The sequence below is a fragment of the Bombus fervidus genome, chromosome 18, assembly GCF_041682495.2.
Source record: "Bombus fervidus isolate BK054 chromosome 18, iyBomFerv1, whole genome shotgun sequence".
Classification (NCBI taxonomy): domain Eukaryota; kingdom Metazoa; phylum Arthropoda; class Insecta; order Hymenoptera; family Apidae; genus Bombus; species Bombus fervidus.
Window position 1 is genome coordinate 7500465 of NC_091534.1, and position 15940 is coordinate 7516404.

The 15940-nt window shown below is 42.3% G+C and overlaps 1 long non-coding RNA gene across 1 annotated transcript in view; it reads left to right on the top strand.

The window, feature by feature from the left end:
• LOC139996411 (uncharacterized) overlaps positions 1-15588 on the top strand; it is a 283455-nt gene extending 267867 nt beyond the window's left edge. The window contains exons 1-2 of the long non-coding RNA XR_011802231.1: positions 6269-7589; positions 15135-15588. This is a non-coding gene — a long non-coding RNA (uncharacterized lncRNA). Of the gene's footprint in view, positions 7590-15134 lie in introns of the transcript that reaches the window.
• Positions 15589-15940: the final 352 nt, after the last annotated feature.

Sequence of the window (15940 nt, forward strand, 5' to 3'; positions counted from 1 at the left end):
CTCTTCTGTCCCACCCTGTTCCCTCTTTCCGCGGATATATACCTCAAACGGTAGTATAACGTTGTCCTCTCGCTCTGGTATACGTATACAGGGTGTTCCTTGCAAGTGGGACCAGCTGACGAATACAGCCAACTCTGAGAGAAGGCACTGCAACTTTTACGTTTTCACGTTACATTACATTACAGTCGCGTCAGCTACGACGTTACCTGTGGCGTAGACACCAAGTGGCATTTCGAAGATAACCTTGACTCTTTATCGGAAAAGGATTTGGGGAATCTCTTTTATCGCCACTTGCACAGACTTGTAAACCAACCGATTTTTGTCGCAACTTCTCGTCAGATCGACGGTGCTTGAAAAATTGTCGAGGGTGTTACGCGGCACACCCTGTGTTATCGATATTCTGAAATTAACAATTTCTCTCGTCGTATTTTTAGACGGAAGAACGACCTTGGGGATTAATCCTCTTTGCGATTTTCCAATTTTTGTATCTCTCGTCTGTTTCGTGTCTTTCGTCTGTTAATATTCCTCCTATTTTATATTTTATTGTCGATCGTGCTGATCCTTCGTCAGCATACCCAGTCGATCTCGACTAGTAATTCCAAGTAATTTTATTTTTATTCCAAGGAATTTTGCTCTGCACAGACGAATGAAGATAACATGTAGCCTACTCTACGGACGTGAGAGACTCTTCATGAATTTTGCGGGGTTTGTTAGAACGCACGAATCTAAAAGAAACTGCGTGCACTTAAACGACCCAGTATGCGGACCACGTCAGTCAACGAATAAAGTTGCAGACACAGAAAATTAATATGATTATGCTTAAATATTCTATCGTATTAGTAGCTCCTATATTGATATTTAAACAGTCGATTTTTATGTATATTTTTATGGGGAATTTAAAGATGGAAAGATACGTAGAAGGTGCGTGATGCTTTCGTACGATGCTCAAACTTTAACAGTGTGTCAAATTGGTCGGAGATAGACGAAAATTTCGTAAGGCAAACTTAAATTGTTTTGAGTAGTGCGTCGCGTGATGCACGTGCTTCCTATGGGAACGGTGGCGATTTAAAGTTTACATTCCTTTTACAAAATAACGAATTTTTTATTCTCCAACCGATACATTTTTCTCTACAGAAAGACATTGAGACATTAAGCTCTTGTCTTTACTCCAATTTCGTAGAATTTAGCATCCGAAAGGGAAGAAAAACCTCCGTCTCTTTGCTTTTCATTCCGCGTACCTCGCGCCACTTTCCGATCGAACGTATAAAACAATCGAACGACGAACATATAAAAATAATCATTGTCAACGTGCGATGTTTTGTTTCAACATTACGCCACGTTAATACCTTTTCCTTACAGAAAATCAGATGTACATAATTCCTCAAAAAAAAAAAAAAAAAAAAAAGAAAATTGTAGTGGCCTCAAAGTCCTCAAAATGCCTGCTCGTTTAATTGACATTTCTAAACTGAACGTCTCCTAACTAATCCTTCTATCTTCTACCGTTCTGCAGTTGTATGAAACACCCTGTATACGCTGCGCCGCGGAACCAACCCTCGCGACAGTTCGCCCTGTCTCGTTCTGTCTCTGTTGGTAGCACCGATGTCTGCAATTGTCAGTGTTTACCGCGTACATATTATCGTGATGACGTTGCGGCGTTATGGCGATCATACGGCAGGGGATTGAAAAACCGTGGAAACTTGCGTTCGACTGTTTGCGTCTGGACCAACCGGACGCGGATTTCCGACGGAATTATAATTATTACGATGAATCGGTGGAACGTTGCAACGTTCTCTCGTTCGATGGCCGATGCAACGCTCGACCAACAACCGTAGAGGAAACGTGGATGGAACTTGTTGTCCGCGAGCGACGGTTTTTATCCAGCCAGGCAATCGGCTTTGCACGTTTAGCAGGGAAAATGGGTTGAAGATACCAGCAGTCGACGATGCTAGCTGCGAGACGTAGTCGTTCTTGGGTTAAAAAATGGCTCTTGGGTCTGTTGCAAAACGTGGCTGATATTGCTTTTATTCGAGCGATGAACAAAAGCAATGCCGAGTATCTTTTTGAGGAATCTGCGGATGCTTCGGACGTCAGATTGTTTAAATCGTTTATTTACGCGAAAGCCTATGGCGAAGCCTGGTATCTTTTGGAAGCGAAATCGGACCTTTCGTATGTCGTGTGAAATGTAAATTATTTTTTTGAAGTACTGTCAGTGGCACGTAGTGTAGGATCCTTCCTGGGGGATTAGCGGATGCTTGGAACATCATTTGGGAGGATTCTTTCCCACCTTATCCGTAGCCCGACAAGCAGACAAGCGGATTATTATAATAAACTGCTCGTGTGATGTTTAAAGATGGTCCCACGATGCTCAACGCTTACAGGTGCCAATCTCTGCGCCTTGTGTTAACTTTGAAAAACGAATTTCATCGCCAGACGTTCTACGGTAGCCGTAACGAGGCGTAGTCCCTTCGTTTGCCACCTTGTAACTAATTAACACGCTGTCATAAGTGAGCAAATGTGCACGTACGTTGCAGCGTATCTCATTAAGCGACAAGAAACAACACAGAAGGTGGAAAGACGCAAGTCGAGCAGAAGCAAGGAAAACGGACAGAGCAGCGGTCGGCGAAAGACAACGGCGGACAGCGGAAACAAAAGCGGGACCAATAAACGTCAATGGAATGAAACGTCAAGGAGAAAGAGCGAGAGGAACTACGGCCGCAGGAGAAGACGCGAGAGAAGAGCTGGAGCGCGCAGGCCACGTCGCTCGGATTCGATGCATAAGAACGAGACAGGGAAAGAGAGGATTATAATATAAATGAAGGCACCTTACCTTCGTTTCTACCTGCTCCGTCAGCCAGTTCAACGAGGTTGCGACGAAGAGATCTACCATGGGACAGGGAGGAAGAGGGGCGCGATCAAGGGGAGCGGAGAGAAGTAGAACGAAAGAAGGAGGAGGGTGCGATCGACGAAGAGTCGCAGACAAGAAGAGGGCCCGACCAAGAGGTCGCCAGAGAGCAAAGGGGTGAGAGGGAACCGGAACGAACGAGGAATAAGGAAGGGGTGAGCGCGTTGGTCGGGCAAAAGCAAAGAAAGTAATGCCGCGTGTACGCTCGAAGAACAAACGTGGTTTGAGCGAGGAGAAATACCCATCGGTTGAACAAATTAATAGGAAATCTGATTTCTACCCTTTTTACGCCCTACGCCGAAAGATGACACAGCCGACGAAGGTGTCGGTGGTTTAGGAAGCGCGCAGGATCGCCCGAATATAAATTAGCGTTATAGTCTTTGGGAAGCATGCAGAGATGTGCAAATGGCGGAGGAATTACTCCTTGCGTAAATTAAATTCATAGGAAAATTGTTTCCCTGCAGGAAAAAATGGCACAGCCGATAGAGGGTGCGTTAGTGGGAAATTTGTTTGAAGATTGGCATAATCTTCAGAGGTGTTAATCGTCCAGAATCGTCCAGAATCAGTTGCCTGAATTAATAGGAAAATTGTTTCGCGTCCTTCGTACACCCGATAGCGGGTGCGTTAATAGGAAATTTGTTCGACAAGTGGCGGAATGTCAAAGGCGTTGGACAGAAACTGGAAAGGATTGCGTCTGAACGTAAATTAGTCTCTGGGAATGATGCAAAAGTGTATAGAACGTACATTAGATACTCAAAACGAAAAGTGAGCAAACTATTTGGTAACCAAGCACGTTACCAAAATTGCAAACGCGAACGCTTCGCGTGTAAAATCTGCAAAACCTCGTGACGGAAAACTAAGTGGAAAAAGTAGGAGAATAAAAACTGAGCGAAGGAATCTGCCGCCTACGCCTTGAGACACCTTCGACCGCCAGCCAACAGCTCCGGTACAACCACTCAGCCCAGTGATTCCCGCGAACCGAAGGTGAAAAGAAGCGCGGCTATTAGCAGAACCGATATCGCGTGGGAAATGATGGAAGGCTGCAGGCAATAAATTGGTCCAGGAAGAGGAGGAAACAAAGTGCGCAATAAAGAACAAGGCCAGAAAGAGGCAAGTGCGAGACGAACGAGTAGCCGCGCGCGGGATCGAGGCTTTGAAAAAGCGGAACGAGTGGCACACAGGGGCAGGAGAAAGGGAGGAAGATAAAGGGAGAATCGAAGGGTGAACGTGGAGGACGCGCGTGGAGAACGTGAAAGGAAGGAGGGAAGGAAGGAAGGAAGGAAGGAAGGAAAGAACGAACGAAGGGGCAGAGTTTGCAGGCTGGTTAGAGAGGATGAGAGCTGGTACCCGAAGCCGTTGGGGGCTAGAGAGGCAGCAGAGAGAAGGGAAAAAACAGTGTGGCGGCAGGTGAAGTGGGACGAAGGGAGGCAGAGGAGAAAACGGTGAAAAAGAGAAAGACGCAGGCGAAGAGGACGCTGTACTGATGAATATGACAGATTATAATTTTACGGCGTGGGTGGTGTGAGAAGGAGACAGCTGGAGAAGCTGGTGGTGCGCCGGTCTAACGCTGGCTCGGAGGAGGTGGCCGTCGTCGTCGTGGCCGATGGAGGTGACGCTCTGGAGGTGGAAGTCGCCAGGCGGAATGGAGGTGCCCGAGAAGAAGGAAGGGAGATGAGATGGCAAGTGCTGTCAAAGCAAAAAGGACGGGGATGGAAGGGAGAGCGCGGGGTTAAGTCGCGCTCGTGACTTCTGGCGTTCCGACGCTGCAAATGCCTCGACGCCTCTTCTACGAAGACTGTTCCGTTCGTTCCGCTTCCGAGCCACGGAGCCGGCCCGATCGACGCGTATCATTTTTTATCGCGCCGTATCGACGATCACCGACGTCGGGGCTGCTCCCTCGCGCGGATCTGCTCGATCAACCCTGTCGCGGGCTCTTCGTTTCTTCCGCCTGTTTCAACGTTCCAGTTGGACGCGAGTCGCAGCCCTCGCAGCTCCTACAGTCCTCCGAGTCAACAGTTAGGTGAAAATGTTTATTCTTTGCTTGAAAAACATCGTGGTCGTTGCCTTCTCAGCCTTGAAACTTCCGTCTGTTGGTCTTCGAGGGTGTTTTAAAATCGGAATTAGTATTCTGGCTTCGATTTTCGTTCCTAAGAGGGAGTTACGTAATTGTTCGGAGTTGCAAATATTTGCAATTATAACTTGTCGATATATTCCCTATGGAGAAAGCGGAGCAACACGGCACAGCAATTTCTAGGTTTCACGAGCTTTCTCAATACCTAGAGCTTTCCAAAGTTAATGGAAAATTTCCTCATTTTTTTGTGATTTTATCTCATTTCTTCTCGTTGGAAATTAAAATACTCGTGGCTGAAGCTTGAGGTATTTCTTGTCCACCCGATATAGCATACATATTGTACAAGCATAATACAATTAAGATATTTATTACGAATAACAAAATTACGAAGACGATTCATTTCCCCTCCAATTTTACGCACTACCGAGGTGCAACTTTGATTGCTGCATCTGGCTAATTGATGATCCGGAACTCAATTAGGAACGTAGACAATCCAGTTTCCACTGGCACGTTACAATATACGATATTGTAAACGAGTAATTACTTAACGATTGTTCGACGCCACTTTCTACGCGACGTACACACTGTGTTCAATTTTTCGTAGATCTATCGGGGTTAATTCAACACAGTTGTAACCTGCTACCGACAGCCTCTATTCCCTGCATATAATTAGCCTCCATAGCTAAACTAAACGTAATTACACTCTTTATATATACTTTGTAATCTTGAATTTGCCACAATCTTTGGGAATTCTAACAAACTGCGAAACTAATTATCTTGCAAACCCAAAACTTCGTCACCGAACGAGTAGCTGTCCCTGAAGAATATAAATAAACATTAAAACGTATAATTAATTAACTAGCACGAGTTTCCACGAAAAGTTACGAATCGGTGACTTACGACGTTAGGCTAACTTTATACATATATCGTCTAATGCAGTGAATCTATAGGATCTTCGTAGCTGATTAGGATAATAAGAAGTGAAGATAAAAGAATTTGCATTTATTTTACAATCAATTCTCGCTAGAGAATTGTAAGTATATTTATCTGGCATGGTACTATGGCATGATTAATAAGTGTTGATTCTAATTGAATCTAGTGCTTAGATCTAAGGTGTAATGTCTTTTTAGATCTGTTCCGACGTGTCGAGTAGTCGAGTAATTAGAGGGTTTTGGTGGTTGTTAACTCTTCTTTGATAATTTTTTGATAATTCTTCTTTGACTGTAGGTACCTTGAGGTCCTAACATATTGTTTCGTTGGTGACGTACCAAGATGCAAGGTGCACCAAGGTAAAATACAAAGTATTATTAGAATACCTTAATTGTGTCAGTAGTTCGAGTCACAGCAGGCTTTCTCAAGGAATTATCAGGTTTAACGTTGATACTACCAAATATTGGTAGTATTAATTGATAAATCATTATCACGGCTTAACCGTAGCCGCAGTGCACGAATTCCCACCAGTGTCTTTTTAAATAGCCCTTTACCCAGCTGTGGTCGCCGTTTTTTTCAAGGGATCATTACATTTCGTAATAATTGGCTTTTAATACGCCAGAGGCCTTGGCCACGCGGCAACTACCGGCCACCCATTAGAACACCCAAGTAAAACGGCGTTAGACACGGTCAGCATGTAATGGGTGATCGTACGTTATTGACACACACTCGCACACACAGGGAATGAGGAGGACGAAATGGAAAAAGGGAATTAGCGACGGATAAAGATCTGAGCATGAGGAATAAAAACACCAAAATATGGACTGAGGTATTTGTTGGACAGAAATAAGGTCAGACAAACAGGCAGAGGAAAAAAGAAAGGCAGAGCGGAAGAAGGGAATTAAGCGACGGATAAGAATCTGGATATGAAGAAACGAAAATGACAATATACGAAGTGAAATATTCTTTGGATAAAAATAGTCTGAGCTTCCCTCGAAGCGCCGAAGAGAAGTCACACGCGCCTACATACATACACACATACTCCTTTGATGTTGATGAGGTTATTAGATGTGTGCGAATGCTAAGGAACGCGTGCGTAAATTGTAAGGTAGGAAATATATTTTAAATACTGAAGTCTAAATACAAATGGGAATATAATTGAGCTGATCCAGGTCCGCGCGCTAGCAGTGTTTCCCTATGACTGAAAACCCTGAAGCCAACGTCGCCTGTCTACTGTTTATAATTTGCCTTCGACCCAGTCTTTTGTCTGTCGATGGCTTCGGTGTTCGAGAAAACTAAAAGACCAGTTGTAGAGTTAGTCTTAGAAGTGGTGACCGCTTCAACGTTCTCTACGGAAATCGAACGAAGCACACGTTACCGGCGTAAAAATGCCTTAAGAATCGCGACCGCTGAAAAGTGCTTTGAATTTCGCGTTACAGTTGATAATTCCGCTAGAAACACGAGGGGTAGCTGGAATCGCGAAATGTTGCGGTTTAATGGCACGGGGAAACCGGTGACTTCTCTAACGACCATTATCACGGAGGGTCTGAACTGGACGAGCTAACAAGCGGAGCAGGCACGACGCTGGAGGAGGGTGCCGAGGTCGCGGTCGCGGTCGCCACTTCCGGCTCTTGGAGGCGCGTACGCGCCAGCTCGCAGACGCCGTGGGAACCGACTTCCTTCGCGGTATGCTGTTTTTCTTTTCCTTCTCTGGTTGCCGTGCGTGGTGAAAGTAAAGCGGGCGAAGGCGTGCGCCACTCGCTCGCTCCCGTACTTTCCTACGTGCACGCAACTCTTCCGCTCGTCCCTTTTCTTTTCTCTTCTTTCGCCTCCTTCCACCGCCGTTCAACGCCGCTCTTGCACCGGAAATCGATGCACCGTTAACCTTGCCGGTTCTCGACCAACGCGCGTCGCGATCCAACGGATCGATCTCTCGCGTCTTCCGATACAAAAGTCGATTTCGCGCGCGGCCTGTCGCAGCATTTTAATTATCGTTCTGGCGATGTCGCGTTTGCAAGTGTCAGCGCCGTTGTTCGTCGTTCAACGTGAATCAATTTGTTCTTGACTCGAATAGTTTGGCCAGTGGCGTTTGCCAGGGCCGTTTGCTACGCTCTCCGTAGCCGTTTTTTATTTATGTCAGGCGTAATTAATAATCTATTTGTATATCGTTGAGGCAGCTGATAAATAATAAGACGTTTTATTAGCCATGTATTTTTCCCTCTTTATCGTTACTATCTACGTCTTCGTTAGGTTCAAGTTTCCTATTACATTTTCATAAAACTCAGGCGATAACAGATTCTGCTACATCGAATTCGCATAACTTACAGGGGATGATTTAATACGATGCGATAGAATAATTACGTTAATATAATAGTATATTAAATGATTCTTTAATTTCTACCAATAGCGTGCCATAATTTATTATAATCAACGGTAGATATTAATTAATACTAGCATTAATTTAACCACCGTATACCGTATCTCTCGTACTATTTTCATATTTATAACATACAGGTGCCTTAATTGTGTCCTTTTTATTATCGTTCCTGCGTTTCCACTTGATTTATAGGATACGTTTCGTAATATCCACGCGGTTCTCGTTCATCGCAGCTCCCAGCTCTCGCAGTCAGCAACGACGATAATAACGATAAACGTAATGGCCAGAACTATTTTATATCCATCAATTATAATTCCGTTAATTGCATTAGAAACCTTGCGTTTCGAGCCCTGTCCAAGTGTTGCAATATTCTCCACACGATTGTACCAGCGCGTATTTATTTCTTGCATGTGAATTGTAATTGGTAGCAACAATAATAGCATCGCCTATTTTACATCCCGTCAGTGTTTCTGCCCGTCGTCGGTTAAAAATCGATACATCGTTATCACTTGAATACTTAATGATCGTGTATTATAATTAACAAGCACAAAATGATGATTGCCGGCTGTTCGCCAACTGTTTACCGATCCTCGATTCATCGAATGATCGATCTCGATCGGGAAAATGGCCGAATCCCGGCCACTCGAGTGGCGGTCGAGCATTTTTGCGGCTACTTCGACTCGTGTTATTTAGTAATAGCAGCGGCAAGAATACCGATAATAATAACAATAATAATAATAATATCGATTGTGTTATACCGTATAACTGACAGCGGCGCGAATCAATAAACAAAAAAGAGAATGTACGGCGTATAATGCAACGTCAAATTAGCGTTTCAGCGGGCAACTTTGCACGATGGAAAATTATCCGCGTCTCGTACGCTGTTCGATGGTGATAAAAACGTGGCACAAAGTGGCGGAGAAGGGCTGGCCGGAAGTAAAGTTGTCGACCAGTTTCCCGTGGAATTAAGCGTTTATCGCGTTTCCTTAAATCTCGTTACACGTAGCACGCGGTAATTGTTCCTTAACGAAATGTAAACGAGTCTCTGTCGCGTAATTATATAAGTCGCCGCTTCGACTGCGATGATTTCCATCCGAGCCCGGGCACAAAGCTACGAAACACGGATTTTTTCCGCAACAAAAAAGCTTGGAATTCTACCGGCGGGCAAGAGAAACCGGGTCGGTGCCTTCTCCCCGCGGCAAGTCCGAACGAAAAATCGAATATTCAAACCGAACGAAACGGCCGTAAAACGCGTCTAGTTCTTTGAGAGCCGTCAAATTTGGCTCTCTGGAACACAAAACGTTACAGAGAAAAGGAAGAAGGCGAAAGAATATCGCGTACTCTGCCGTTCTTTCGTCAGTTCCATCGCTGGTTTTCGGCTTCCACTGGCGAAATTTGCTTCGCTTCGTTTTCTTCGATTCGCTGGTTAAACGGTCGCAAGTGTTCGATACGATTAGCAAAGTCATACAATAATCGGGATATAATAAAGCAATAAGAATATAAAAGCTTTATGACCAATACAACTGCTTTGATCGTCTAATTGCGACCGTCAATGATTCGGACAACTTGGAAAACGATGTCATTGCTGGTTCGAGCGGACGAACGAGGATGAGAAACACTGCCACGGGATTCGTTTGTTTAGTCCGAACGTCTCGGTAAAATCGTAGATTTTGGTTGATCGTAATCCGACAGTAACCTTGACCGCTTGCGTGAATCAGGCTTAAGTCAACGATCGACGTCATGGCCGAGATCTACGGATGATTAATGGTCTCGATAAAACGCCCGGACGAATTGTACGCGGGAAATCATTGCCGGGCTGTGGATTCTCAGTGACGTGATAAGTCGATTTGCATTTTGTCAAAAGGGGCAGTTCTGTAGCTTTTCGCACCTTGGTGAATGCAATTTTCATTTCTGAAAAATGGCATATTTTTAACGAATAAGCGAAACGAAATATAATTCGTGTAAACCTCTCACTTCCTAGTCTTTAGTCGCTTTCCTCCTATGGTTTTCACCTTTGGAAGTTGTCGCAACTATCGCCAGGTCTCGGTCACTCGAGCCACAGTTTCGTTTTGAAAATCTTTGCTACTGCGTTCGCAGAATCTCACTCACCGCGACGAAATTTTAATTAGTAGCTGATTAAACGATCCGTCGTTGTACGAACGAAGGAAGAATCACAAGTAAGAAGGAAAATCAGAGTACTTCTCGAATTGCAGTTATATGGACTGTTCGTTCTCCCGATGAATTCAAACAAAGCAACTCTGCTATCCGAACGACAAGATTTTTAGCACCGTCAACGTCATTTCCATCGAACTGAAACGAAAAGAAGACGCAACGAGAAATATGAATTTCATCGACGAGCTTCTTTCAGCGCGCGTGCACAGTGTACTCTTAGCTATATCGCAATCAGAATTTTCCTTCGATTCAATGAGAAAAATTCCTCTTTATCGGCTATCAACGATAGAGAAACCGTTATCTTGACTGTTTCGCCAGAAAGATACAACGTATTAAGTTAATCGAAAGAACGCGTTATACCAATGTAAATTACGAACAAATTTTACAACACGTACGTCTATAGTTTATAGTTTCGTTGTTAATAACGTACATAGATAAACGACGTTACGTATACGCAGGATGGAAGGCGCAGAAGTTAGAAATTTCAATATCGACGATGTTAAACGCGCTAAAGAATTGTCAAAAATGTTGGAGAAGTAACGCTGTATGGAATATAAAATCTAAAACGCGCGCAGAGTCTCTTTCTCTGCGCCTAATAGAAGAAGAAAATGTAACCTTTTATTATGATAATGACGGTAATAGGAATTCCTGAGCAAGCAGAAGGACCGAGGGAAAATCGATAGACGAAAGGAAGGATAGAGAAAAATTATGATTGAAATTATTCGTAGCTTTCGAGTGAACTTTATTGCACCGACGAAATTGTTTCGTTCATTATACAGGAATTCCGTTGGAATTGCGAGTTAATTAATACTAATTCGGTGCTGATTCGCGAAAATTCTCGCTTAATTGTACAAAGCACTTTGGCTACTTTCGGCGCAATGAGTTTTCCGGTTTCGCAAAAGCCGGACAACCGCGAACCCGCTGCCTGCTAAATGAATTTTTATTTGGAAAAATGTACCTCCTTCGGATCCGCTTGGTCGCTGTTTAAATAATGTTCCTCTCGTCGAAATGTTCGGCCATCGGGTTGCACGCAGCGGCGCACACGTCGCCGCTATTTTCCAGTCTGATTTCCGTTTCTGAATATTTCCCCGTATTTTCCACTCGAGAAAGGCTAATGCGCTTCCTCGAGTAAATATCTTCGAATTTCGGATTTTTCGCCTTCGTTTTTTTCATTTTAGCTTCCAACTCGACCGTAACGGCGCCAGTCCGCCAGTCGAGAAATATAGCAGCTGGCAAATTGGGAATCGAAACTGCGTGAATCTTCGTTGCTCGATGACAAAAGAAAATACGTACCTTGCACTAGGTTTTAATTATTTTCCTCATCTCTGTTAACTAGAAAACATCGAACTATTTTCATCCAGTCCACCTACTTTTTGTCCTGTCTTCTCACTCAACAGCGTTGCGACCAACTGTTCGCCTACTTCTTCGAACACGAAGAGATTTTATAGTCATAGTCGTAGAAGGCGCATCTTCCGCGATTAACACAATCGCACACGACAGTCCCCTTACATTTGCCGATCCATTCGCGTTAACGTATGGGCGAAAACGCGGAACAAGCAACAGCCAACGCGAATGGAATGGTCGAAGCTCGCTGCAAGCAATTGGTTAAACTGTGTGTCGATTAAAGCAGTTTTCGGTCAAAGTCGATCGAGTCTGGCGTGGTGGATGGTCGTTGGCAAAAGCAGCGGCGGTGATTTCAACCACGTGCAGAAAAATTACCCGCGTAGCCGGCTATTTCGCGAGATACATGAGACAGTTACATGAGAACCTCGATGCGACATGCAAACTCGCTGGAACTGACAAAGAAGAAGCTGCTGATCGGACATTCTCGCCACTTTAAGGTGAGACCGGTTGCATTGTGTGTGTTCATTCGTTCGAGACGAGATTTCTTTATTTTCAGCCTTTACATATGCACAAGTACGATGATCGGGCTGACAGCGGATTCTTCTTCGCATTTAAAACTCACTACAAACAACCTATGCTTTGTATTACGTAGTGTACGTAGTAACCTAATCTCTAATTTTTGCATACCTGGATGTCTCACGGGTACTATAGTACTTGAGTATCTCAGATGAATAGTTGAAATTCATACTTCTGTCTTTACACACTAATTGATTAGATCAAAGCGTGTTAAATTAAATATTAATTAATATGAAGCGTATTAAAGTGTACTAAATTTGTATCATTTAGTCGATTACCAATCTACACTTTACACTTCATAATACGATAGCCTCACTTCCGAGGTTATCCAGGTATCTCAGATGATCGTTTGAAATCTGCCTCTACCTCTGCGCATTAATTGATTAGGTCCAAGTATATTAAATTTTGTACTGGTTCGTAATCGACCACCAGCAACGTGTGTGCTTTCTATCACATAGCAACAGTAGCCTAAGCTGGAATCAAAAAGTATCAAAACTGTCGTGGATATTCGGATGTCTCGTGAGATGCTCCAGCAACTTTTGTACACTCAGTTGTCGCACGGATACTATGGACGTCTCAGATGATCAGTTGTAATCACTCGTCCGACATTCACATACTAATTAATTAGGTCTTAGCGTATTAAATGAAACATTGATTAGTATCAAGCCTATTAAAGTGTACTAAATTTGTATCATTTAACCGGCTACCAATCTACACTTTGTGCTACATGATCTAGTAGCCTAACTTCCCAAGTTATCCGGGTACCTCAAATGCTTAGTTGAGATTTATCTCATTATCTGTACGCACTAATTGATTAGATCAAAGCGTATTAAATTAAATATTAATTAATATGAAGCGTATTAAAGTGTACAAAATTTGTATCATTTAATCCATTACCAATCTACACTTTACACTTCATAATACGATAGCCTCACTTCCGAGGTTATCCAGGTATCTCAGATGATCGCTTGAAGTGTATTACTATATCTCTACGCATTAATTAATTAGGCCCAAGTATATTAAATTAAATATTAATTAATACAAGCGTATTAAAGCGTACTAAATTTGTATCATTTAATCGATTATCAATCTATACTTTGTGCTACATGATCTAGTAGCCTAACTTCCCAAGTTATCCGGGTACCTCAAATGCTTAGTTGAGATTTATCTCATTATCTGTACGCACTAATTGATTAGATCAAAGCGTATTAAATTAAATATTAATTAATATGAAGCGTATTAAAGTGTACAAAATTTGTATCATTTAATCCATTACCAATCTACACTTTACACTTCATAATACGATAGCCTCACTTCCGAGGTTATCCAGGTATCTCAGATGATCGCTTGAAGTGTATTACTATATCTCTACGCATTAATTAATTAGGCCCAAGTATATTAAATTAAATATTAATTAATACAAGCGTATTAAAGCGTACTAAATTTGTATCATTTAATCGATTATCAATCTATACTTTGTGCTACATGATCTAGTAGCCTAACTTCCCAAGTTATCCGGGTACCTCAAATGCTTAGTTGAGATTTGTCTCATTATCTGTACGCACTAATTGATTAGATCAAAGCGTATTAAATTAAATATTAATTAATATGAAGCGTATTAAAGTGTACAAAATTTGTATCATTTAATCGATTACCAATCTACACTTTACACTTCATAATACGATAGCCTCACTTCCGAGGTTATCCAGGTATCTCAGATGATCGCTTGAAGTGTATTACTATATCTCTACGCATTAATTAATTAGGTCCAAGTATATTAAATTAAATATTAATTAATACAAGCGTATTAATGTGTACTAAATTTGTATCATTTAATCGATTATCAATCTATACTTTGTGCTACATAATCTAGTAGCCTAACTTCCGAAGTTATCCGGGTACCTCAAATGCTCAGATGATATCTGTTGCATTATCTTTACGCACTAATTGATTAGGTCAAAGCGTATTAAATTAAATATTAATTAATACAAGCGTATTAAAGTGTACTAAATTTGTATCGTTTAATCGATTACCAATCTACACTTTGTGCTACATAATCTAGTAGCCTAACTTCCGAGGTTATCCGGGTACCTCAAATGCTCAGTTGAATTCGCTAGCCTTAATAGTTAGATTAGATCTCATGTCAGAAGTATGGAGCTCGGCATAGAAAAAGTAAAATCTCTCCTATTGAGGCATTTCAACAGAAATTCCTAAGATTTCCAGCTTTCTCTAACTTGGTATGTCTATTGGCCATTGATAACTGCAATTATGTGTTCTTAGTGCTCCTAATAAGCTGTTTGCAAATAGAATAAAGATACTTGACATTACTTTTCTTAATCATCCATTTTTATAAACCTTTCAAGAACACAAGCAGAAATAATATTCTTCGTGTCAACAGTGTACGTTCAAAATACAGCTCTTTTCACCCGTTGTTCCCTACGTATTCCCTTAATTATGCCAATTGTTACGCTGACCGCCTCGACCCTTTTTCCTGGAATAAGGTTGGAACGTACCTTGCGTAACCTCGCTGTGTAGGTGAAGGTTTCACATTTTTCATGGTGGAGGCTTCCATAGTTTTCAAGTTACGTTTCTTTGATTTTCATGCGTATAATTGGTCTATGGCCTGTCAATAAACAATATGATGATATATAAATCTATATATATATAGATCTCAATCAGTGAGTTTCTTCCGACTGCATCATGTTTCGTCGGTAGTTCCATCGAATCGAATATTTTGTACTTTGTGTTTTACTTTCTTTCAGCAGTTGCGATGACGAGCTTCCCCCGTATTCCTCTCGGTGGCTCGCGGAATCCCACCCTTCGAGAGGAGGAAATCAAACGACGATGAGATGGAATTTATATATTCGTGGATTTGCTGTAATGCGGGGATTGACAAGAGGATCGTTTCACTACGTGACATGGAACTGTGCAAGGTAATACAGTTTGCTGGCAGGCCAGGGGTAAGATGGTTCTCTTGTTTTGATTAAGAATATTCAGTTTTATGGAAGTTTGTTTGGAGAAGTTATAAGAATAAGTGGTGCTGATGATGGAGCATGTATGCATATTTTATCATTCTTGAGTCACTTTACAATGCACACAGAATAAGAACAGACTTATATCAGAATTTCAAAATGGGATTATATCACTGGCTAATCGTTTACATTATATAACAGATATATATTATATGTTACATAACAAATATATATTAAAGTCTTAGCACTATAATTATTTCCAACGATTCTCCTGTTTTTAAGTTTCTGCTGGAAACCCGCCCCGTTATCCGTCCTGTCTGAAATTAAGAAAAATCTACTTTTCCTTCGGAGAGAAAGTAAAATTCTAGAAAATCCACGTCACTATATCGACCGCCTAGATAGCAGCGACGCGACAAAACCGTCAAAATAACAAGATTCCCGATGATTTGCAGAAAAACGTACTGAAATACGGTGTGCCTGAAACGGTGTCGTCCTCTTTCCAGCGAAGTTACTCCGGTGAATCCTTTCGCGGAATCAATTCGAAGCAGCACAATGTCTGCCTGATCGAGCCATTTGCACGCGTTCTCTGGTTCACG